Genomic DNA, 10,180 nt, shown 5'->3' with positions numbered 1-10,180 from the left:
AACAACATACATCTTATGTATTTGTTTTTTCACTTTTATTTTCAGATCTGATTTGTTCATTAAAATCAGAGATCATATGAATCATAAACTTTATTTAGATCTAATCTAAACAATATTATGATTTCACATTTATTCATGTTACTAATCCTAACACAAACATGCATCATATGCATCCAAAATTTCAGATCTACTTAATCATGCATAATCAGCAATTAAATCAATCATAAAAAGCACTTTGGATCTAATCTAAACATGTTAATGATTTCAGATTTAATTGCAAGAATTAAAACATAAAAGTTTAAACATAAACCTGGCTCTGATACCACTGAAAGTGAATCCTAGGTTCTTCGGTGTTTAGCATGCTGAATTTTTTTTTTTTTTTTGAAAACCATGGCTGAACCTGATCGGGTTGCCTACGTACCCCTTCATAAGGGAGATCAAGCCATACGTAGTTCTTTTTAAGTTTTAAAACGCAGCAGAAAAACCGAATCAAACAATTTAATTCATGCATGCTTACAAGATCAAATCTAGAAATCAGCACCTTAAGAACACATAGGATTATACCGAAATCGTTTAAACAATTTTGCTAAAACTTTTATGCTTGATTAACTATCAGATCTGAAACTTAAGAACTCTATTCCAATTAATCTCCGAATATCCATCGAATGGATTCTGGAGATATCTCCGTGAGGAGCCCCAAAAGAGGGTAAAACCTCGGGGAATTGGACCTAGACCTTGACACCATAATAAATGATTAATGCTAGATTAATACCTTTTATGATGGATGAAAGTTGCGAATCTGATTCTTGACTTCGCAGCCACGCACACGAATGGCCTCTACGAGAAGTACACGCGAAGTCCTGAAGTATCTTCTTCCGCAACAGTGCTAGCAGCTGCAGAACACTTGAAAGCTGAAATCTGCCCGCCGGGATTCAATCAACTCTTGATCAATCGTCTTGAAGCAGATAGAGATGAGGTTTGTAAGGAAAGTAGAGGACTCAGATCTGATCTTGAATCTTCTAGATATTCACCCTGAAAACCCTATCTAAAATGGAGAAGAAGAGGAGGAGGAGGCGGGTGAGGAAGAAGGCTGCAATGGATGTGTTTTTGGTGCCCATGTTTGACCCCTTTTAATGGCCTCCGAATTTTCATTCAAAATTCGAAATTTATTTTCAAAAAACCTCTTTTAGTTGGCACATGCAAAGGAATAGGAACAACCCAAATCAGATCTCAACCAAATCTGATTTAAATTCAAATTTTAAACAAATGTGCAAGAGGGAAGGAATTTGAAATCCATGCGGCAAGGTAAAACACTTCATAATTTTGAAATCACCTCTTGAAATTCGAATTTAATCCATTCAAAAAATCAGACGCCACCTTGGCTGATGGTTTGAGTGATTAAAATCATTTAACACATTGCTTAATGTTTGAATTTAAATTCAAATAACAAACAATGTCGCCATGTGTCAAGCAATGGGTCCATGTGCCATGCAATAATTTTGGTTTATTTAAAATTCATGAAATCCAATTCCATGTCACCAATAATTGCCACATCATCTGAGCCTAATCCCCTTGGGTTGCACCTAATCAAATTTGGTCAAACCCGAATTAAAACAAAGCAATTTGGTTGAACCCAATCTAATCAGGTCAGACCCTGATTGAGCTCAAATTGAATCCAATTCAATTTTGGCTCATGCAAACTCAATCAAATTGAATTATTACTTTGTGTTGGACCTAATTCAATTAGGTCAATCCCCAATTAAGAACAAATTAATTTAAAATTAATTTGATCAGCTTAAGTCCTTTTTGGTTCTGACCTAATCCAATCAGGTCAAAACCCTGATTGAGCCCAAACTTGAATCCAATTCAATTTGGCTCATCCTTAGCACAATTACTCAATCAAATTGAGTTTATTAGTAATTTAATTACTAATTAATCCTTCAATAATTACTTTAATTATTTTATAAGATAATTTGCCAATCTAATTGACCAAATTACCCCTGAATGATTCTTAATCATTCATCAGCTTTCTTGATCAATCAGGAATCTTCTATGCGTGTGACCTCATAGGTTCGAACGTAAGCCGGTAGTATAGAAACAATTTTCTACACTAATCGATGTGACCATCTAGCAATGGTACCCGACGTCCGGATAGGTCGAATATATGCGAAGCAAATATTCTGGAATCCTGAACTATGGTTACTGTATAATTCAATCCCTTTGACTCCTAATGCCAGGATGACTTAGAGCTCACTGTCAACCCTATAATTAGTACATCCATTATGTGATTAACTTTAGATATCCCGTGACTCCTCACTAGGATTACCCTGGCCAAGATTTTGCTAAATTAATCACAAGACATTATCTCCTGTTTTCAGGAGGGGTCAATTCCATCTTGACTCACAACTGACTACGCAAGTACTTGACTGCACCCAGTGACCTTCCGTCACTGAATTAGAAATTCAGGTAGTCCGGTACCAAAGTACAGTGAGTTGCTTGCTAGTCACAGGTTGCGGTCTCAGGTAGAGGGCCAAACTTATACCCATATACACTCGGAACATCTCTCGACAGTAGAGCGTTCCGGAATTGGTCACGTTTAGTGAAATGTACTTCTACACTTCACTTGTGTGGCATACCAGTGTCTCCACACTCCTTGGTTAAGAGGACAACCAACATATATGTCACACAACGACCTAATCTCGATAATGTTGTCGTCCTAGTAACAACATATCATTTCGTCGCAAACAAGTTTAAGGACTCAAAGATAAATCCTCCTTTATCATAACATAAGTCCTAAGGACTTCATCATATAAGAGTTCATTTGAAGATGAAATGATGAATAATGCCAAATAACACTTTATTAATTTACCAATTCATTTACAAAATTCAATCATCAATATGCTGACGATTGACATTTAGGATATAAATTTCAATAGGAAGAGTTCCAAACAGCAAACTGTAGCTGACTCAACTACTGAGGCAAAATACATAGCAGTTAGTGAAGCTGCTAAGGAAGCAGTCTGGATGAAGAAGTTCATCACAGAGCTGGATGTAGTTCCTGAGATTGCCGGACCAGTCCCAGTTTGTTGCGATAACACTAGAGCTGTTGCACAGGCTAAGGAACCAAGGTCTCATCATAGATCCAAGCACATTTTGAGACGCTTCTACCTTGTTCGAGAGATAATTGAAAAACAAAATGTCAAGATTGAACGAGTAGACACAAAGAACAATATAGCAGACCCATTTACTAAAGCTCTACCACAACAGTAATTCAATCGTCACCTCGATTGTATGGGGTTAAAATATAAGGGCGATTGGTTTTAGTGCAAGTGGGAGATTGAAAGAGTAGATGCCCTATAAGCCAATCATTTGATGGGTTTCTCTTTGTAATCCTCCAAATCATGTACTTTGACACTCGATATATATCAATAAAGGCATTGTGTTTCATCATTTGTTACTTATCTGTTTTATTATTGGATGATGAACCCCATAAATTAGGACATTGGTTTTAGGGTTATGATGAGATCATACTAGTAAGACCTAAAATCCTAAAATCCTAATTTAGAATATTCTCAGTCAAATTGGTATATTGAGTCGGAGATCAATATTATTGGAAAGACTGGCACATCTTATGTATGCTCAATGTAGAGGGTGATTGATCTCACAATCACTTGTGTGAGACACTAATACAAAGATGTGGGTGCTCATTAGAGGAATGAGTTCACTGAAATGACCAGCCATGAGAACATCTTATGGATTCTTACTTAATTGTCAAAAGATGGTTCTCATAGTGGGAGTTGTGCAAGTGATCCTTAGACCTGAGATCACCATGGTACCTTGTGCACTTGAACCTATATTTTGGTTTACCCTCATTCACGATATTGCGTTGTGTACGGGGTATTCTAGATATGGTGGATTTTGTACGAAGGTTGTGAGTAGGTCAACAAGGAATCAGTCACTTTTAGTAAGAGAAGGTAATATCCTACTTACTCTAATCTTATGATGATTCAAGAAGCATTTGATCAAAGCAAAATGAATATTAGAAAGAGTTTTTAATGTTTCATTGTTTGAATTATCATATAAAAGATTAAGAGAGACATGAATAAGTGATTGAGTTTGATATTGATCCATACTCATGCACTTATTCAGGATGTAGTATGACTGAGGGATTGAATTGCACGGTAACTTGCCACTGAAGGGTATGTTTGGATTTATCCAATACATTCCTCATCTTTCGGGTAGACATGATACGTTGCTAGACGTCAATCTTGTCTTGTGGGTTGATCGGATCAAAGAGTTTGATTAGATCAAAGCATCAGAAAGGTTCTGATTGCTAAGTCAGGTTTAGCACTAAATTGAACCTAAATTGGATTAGAGGTATTCTAATCAGGTTACGTCAACTTGCACCAGCACCTGCTGCTGGCTAAGATAAGGAATCCAATGGGTCACACACAAGAGAATTGATCAAGGGTCTAATTGGATTAGATCATGTTTGCAAGATGAACATGCTAGCACGTGTTGCAAATTCTAGCTCCTGATTCAAATTAAATTCGAATCTGATTCTTAGATTAGGTTGATCTAATATGATTAAATCATGACCTAATATGGGTTAGCCAAGAGTTGGAACCCATTTCGCTTTAATTAGACCTAATTTGATTAGGTTTAATGTTTCTTTTAAGTTGGTTAAACCCAATTGGATTGGGTTTGATAGGGCCTTCACTTCTGGACCATTGGATCGCTCCCTGGATGAAGAATCTGGTCCACTGGTTGGCGCCTTCATCTGGACCGTTGCTCAGCATCTGAATCTGGACCACTGGATGGCTCTCTAGATGAAAGATCTGGACCGTTGCTCAGCGCCTGAATCTGGACCATCGGTGATGGCATCTTGCTTCTGGACCATTGGATGGCACCCTGGATGATGATGCCTTGATCTGGACCATTAGATGGCACCTAGATCTGGACCATTGGCTTTGGTTCACTGCATTTGGAACCTTGGATCATCAGAATTTAAGAGGAAGACATGAGAAAGAAGTTGATACACCCTTCTCCTTAGCACCCCATCATGATGGGATGCCTCTCTTGGCACATGCCTCATCATGATGAGGTGTTTGGATGGGATGCATCCCTTTATGATGCATCCCTCCATCTCTTATAAATAAGGAGGTGCCTTAGGGTTCTAAAGATCATCCAAGAAAAAGCCTCTTCTTCTCTCTCCCTTATCCCTTCTTTCTTACAAGCCTCTCTCTTTTGTCCTAACCCAAGACAATGATAAGTGTTGAATAATTTATAATTTAGTTATCTTTCCATAGCACTTATCAATGTTCTTAAACTGATAAATACGTATTTTACCATAAAATTGAATAATCGTTGAAATAAATTAACAATATGGTAAAAATAAATAATAATTCTTTTCTTAAACCAGATTCTGAACTTGTTTCTCTCTTGGTTGCAATCTTTCATGAAAACTACAGAAAAATATATAAGGAGATTGTGTTGACTCGGCTAAGGTTATAATTAAATGGGTTTTGGTGCTGATTAGATTGAAAGTTATAATTGTATGGAAAATATTTGATTTCCCTTTTTATTAAGTCATGGTCTTAGTTTTGACCGGTCGAGTTCGATCTGAAGCAGTTTAGCAATAATTAAATTTGAAGGACATTAGGCTCGAGAACAAGTTCAAGCAAATCAACGACATGACCCACCGCAAATCCAAAGCCAATTTCCAACCAATTCGTTACCTGCCTTCATATAAAATTTATAATAATAATAACTAAATTTTCACGATTCACTGTTCATATGAACAGTGTCCCGTTAAAACACTGTTCATATGAACAGTGTTACAAAAAAAAGGACTAAAATGCCGAAAACACTGTTCATATGAACAATGTTCCGTGAAAACACTGTTCATGTGAACAGTGTTAGAAAAAAAAATAAATAATACATAATAAATAAATAAATAAATAAATGGCTCGGCTACTGTTCATCTTCCCCCGAAGAGTATCTCTCGCGTAGCTCACCATCCGCGGCGCCTCCTCGTTGATCCCGCGGCCGCCCACCGTCCGCGGCGTCCTCCCGACGATCCCGCGACCAGCATCTCCACCTCGTCTTCCGCCTGTGACGCAGCCCGCAGCCAAGATCTAGCTCCGCCATCAAGCCACGTCGAAATCCCAGCATCTCCGCCTCCTCCTCCACCTGTGGCGCATTCGGATCCCATCCCAGTCTCCGCGATCCCAGCCGGCTGCAATCAACGATCCAGCTCCTCCGTCTTCTCTGAGATCCGGCCGTCCGCGTTCCTCCCATCGATTCCCAGCTCCAATCCCTGTGATTCAGCCTTCACCGCGATCCCAGCCGACTGCATTCAACGAGCCGGTAACCCAGCTCCTTCCGGATCGGCACCCGCTTCGAGCTCCATCTTCGTCCGAGATCATTCCCAGCATCACGCCCTCCTCCTCTGTTGGGATCCATCGCTGGTCTTCGGCAAGCTATAAGAGGAAGACGAAGAAGAGAAAGGAGGGGGAGCTCGGTTGAGAAAATAGGGGAGACCCCCTGTTTCGGTGAAAAGAAGAAAAAAACCGAGAGGGAAGAAGAGAAAAAGAAATAAAAAAAGAGAGAAAGGAGGGGGAAAGAGAATAGTTTTGGATATTTTGGAAAAAATGGGAGGTGATCAATTTCATTTGAAGATGGGAGGTCGTCCGAAAGCCATGCTCGGCTAAACGTCTAGTCTAGGGATGGATGAAGCCCTAGCAATGTTACAGGGCATTGTAGTTCTTATTTTCTTTATTATTTTGGAGCTTCTTTAAATTCTTATTATCAATGAAAAATCCTTTTATGATGTTTAAACTTTGAGCATGCTATTTATTATTCATATTTGCTAAAGTAGTCTCAGATGATCCATACCTAGGAAGATGAGGTGTACTGCACCCTAGGTTAGCATAATTAGGTAGACACTTCTTGCTATACCGAAGATGAATTTTCTTAAAACTCTTTATGCTTTTATTTTAAAAGGCTTGTACCAATATTGCATGCCTCTCCAGAAGATAAAAAAAATAAAGAATACAAACCCTGATGCAATGCTATGTGGTGGACTCCAAATCCTAGATCCATTTATTCTGATAAATTCTAATTCGCACTCATAGTTTAATTTAGTTAAATCAAGTTAGCGAAATCTTCTTCTTGAGTTTTTTTTAAAAGAAAAATAACTTATTCTCCAATCCCTGTGGACCGACTCCCGTAATCACTATTCTATAAGATACGTGCTATTGTGTGGTTTATTTTTAAAATTGAAATAACCAATCAATTTTTGGCGCCGTTGCCGGGGAATGCTAGCATAGTTATTTTTCCTATCATTAAAAAAAATTAATTAATTAAAAAAAATTTCAAAAATATATATATATCTAAAATAAAATAAAAAAATTATTTTCTATTATTGTTACTTTTTTTATCTCCTTTTTCTCTTCTACTAATTTTTTTTTAATTTTTCTTTTGGTCTTATTTGATCAGGAATCGAAGAGGAGATCTGGGCTATCAAAAAAGAATGCTTTAGAGGTTTGCTTAAAAAATTTTAAATTGCTGAAAAAATTCCCTTTAGTAACCTCTAAACCTTTCTTATTTAAATTAATTATTAGCTTGAAATTTTGTGGTGATTGTTTGATTTTAATTTCAGCAAAAGTGTGAATGCATGCTTGATACACATACACAAATTAATCCACACATAGTAAGGGCAATCACCCCAACAAGATAAGAGCCGGATTTCATCACCAGATTCTTGCCCAACTTAGGTGAACTCAATCTCACATAGTGTCACTTTAATTAAAATCAATTAGACGTTGGCTCCTAGGGACATCCGAGCTCAATAGGACGAAGATCACCGAAAGTTGCACCAATTTCGCTCTGTGGCTTAGTTGATGTCTAGGCAAGCTTTATCCCTATAAGGGAGACAGTTCATCTGATCGAGCCAAGTGGGTTTTAAGTGGGACCTTTGCGAACGCATCGTGACCCCTCCACTTACCTGGAAGCTTACCTGGTCAACTCGGTTCATTAGACCGGATTGGAGGCTTAGGTGCCCTCTTCAAACCAGTTAGGAGCTGTCTAGTGATTTTAGGACAAATACAAGGATTTATGTGTTTTTCTTTTATTGCATGCTTAATTGATCAAGTACTAGTGTATGCAAGGGAGTCATTCTAGAGTACGTGACCTATTACCTTTTGACCCTGAAATAGAACGGACCCTTAGAAATATTCGAGCTGAGATCAAAACCTTAGAATCATTCCCACCCCCTGAGATGGCTGAAGAACAACCCAAACTCCTGATGGAGTACTTTACTCCCACCATTTACACTTTCCCATCTTGCATTCGATTACCTGAAGTAGCAGCTGTACAATATGAAATAAAATCTAGTGTGATCCAAATGCTCCCATCTTTTTATGGGCTCGCCAATGAAGATCCATATAAACACCTAGATGAATTTCTTGAGATTTGCACCACTGTCAAGATTCAGAACTTTACTGATGATGCTCTAAAACTTAGATTATTCCCCTTCTCCCTTAAAGATAGAGCCAAACAATGGCTGAATTCTTTAGAGGCCAACTCGATTCGTTCTTGGGATCAAATGCAACAAGAATTCCTAAAAAAATACTTTTCCATAGGAAGAACGAACTAGTTTAGACGTGCCATTACAAGCTTCTCCCAAACTGAGGGAGAAGAATTTCATGAAACTTGGGAGAGATTTCAGGACCTAATCCGTAAATGCCCTCATCATCAAATACCTAAGTGGCAGCTAGTGCAATGTTTCTATGACGGATTGACTGAACGAAACCGTCAGATGATCGATGCTGCATGCGGGGGGACATTCATGCTTCAAAATGAGCATGAAGCATGGCAATTATTTGAAAATCTAAATGAAAACTCCCTCCACCATGCTTTCTGTTCTCGTCAAGCACCCCTGAGTTTTCAAAGAAAAGGGACCATTTGTGAAATAAGTCATTCTATGGACCTGTCTAGCAAGGTAGATGCATTGTCCCATAAGATTGACCAACTGATGATAGGTGGGCATTACATGAACTCTTCCCAAGCACAAGTGTGTACTATCTGTTCTAGCCCATCCCACCCTATTCATGAGTGCCCCTCAGCGCCCCAATTCCCCGAACTCGTGCAAGAACACATCAATGCTGCTCAAACACAGCCCAGACTGGGTAATGACCCATTTTCCAATACATATAACCCGGGATGGCGAAATCATCCAAACTTTTCTTGGAAGCAGCAAGCTTCGAACACAGCCCAACCCTATTCCCAAAATTTTCAAAATCCTCAGAATTTTCAAACCCAACAAAATATTCATCCCTACCATCCCTCATCTCAATTTCAACACACTTCTCCTCCACCCCAAAGAAACACAGTCTTTGAGGAGAAAGTGTTGAACGCCCTTCAAGATTTGGAAACCATTACACAATTGGTGCACTCTCACACGCAATCAATCGCCAAGCTAGAATCCCAGATGGGGCAACTAGCTAATGCACTGAACAAGCGAGAGGAAGGAAAGCTTCCAAGCCAACCACTAAGTAATTCTAGGGGACAGTACATGGTTCAAGAAAATCAATTAAATGCAATTCATCATGAACAAGCCAATGCTTTGACTATCCTAAGGAGTGGACGTATAATAGACAATAAGATTGGGGAGGACAACAATAAGGAAGGTGAAGAAGAGGATAGAAATGTGTCAAATGAAAATCTAAAACCTTCTTCTTCTTCTTCGGCTGGTCCATCTTCTGCCAAAACTCACATCCCAAAGGCCCCATTTTCTGAAGCTCTTACTTCACCCTCTCCATTTGGCAAAAAGGGAACTTCACTAGAGGAGATGATGGAGTTTTACAAACAAGTGAAGATCAACCTTCCACTTCTTGATGCTATTAGACAAGTTCCCTCCTATGCCAAATTTCTTAAAGACCTGTGCAACCAAAAGCGAAAATCTAGGACACATGTGCCTAGAAAGGTCTTCCTAACTGAGCAAGTGAGTTCTATTCTCCAACACAACACTCCTCTGAAATTCAAAGATCCTGGTGCTCCCACCATTTCCTGTGTCTTAGAAAATAATTTTATTGATCAAGCACTCTTAGATCTAGGGGCAAGTGTCAACCTTTTACCTTACTCAGTTTATGAGAAACTTGGGTTAGGAGAATTAAAA

The 10,180-nt window shown here is 38.7% G+C and overlaps 1 non-coding gene across 1 annotated transcript; it reads right to left on the bottom strand.

Annotated features, from left to right (window-relative positions):
* Window positions 1-8,657: 8,657 nt before the first annotated feature.
* Window positions 8,658-8,763, bottom strand: LOC120108580 (small nucleolar RNA R71). Its single transcript, XR_005509872.3, has one exon. It is a non-coding gene; the product is annotated as a small nucleolar RNA R71 (small nucleolar RNA).
* Window positions 8,764-10,180: the final 1,417 nt, after the last annotated feature.

Source organism: Phoenix dactylifera, chromosome 6 (assembly GCF_051530095.1).
Source record: "Phoenix dactylifera cultivar Ajwa chromosome 6, Ajwa_hap1_PhDact_Kaust_v1.1, whole genome shotgun sequence".
In the NCBI taxonomy this organism is placed as follows: domain Eukaryota; kingdom Viridiplantae; phylum Streptophyta; class Magnoliopsida; order Arecales; family Arecaceae; genus Phoenix; species Phoenix dactylifera.
This window is presented reverse-complemented; position numbering and strand designations above follow the sequence as displayed.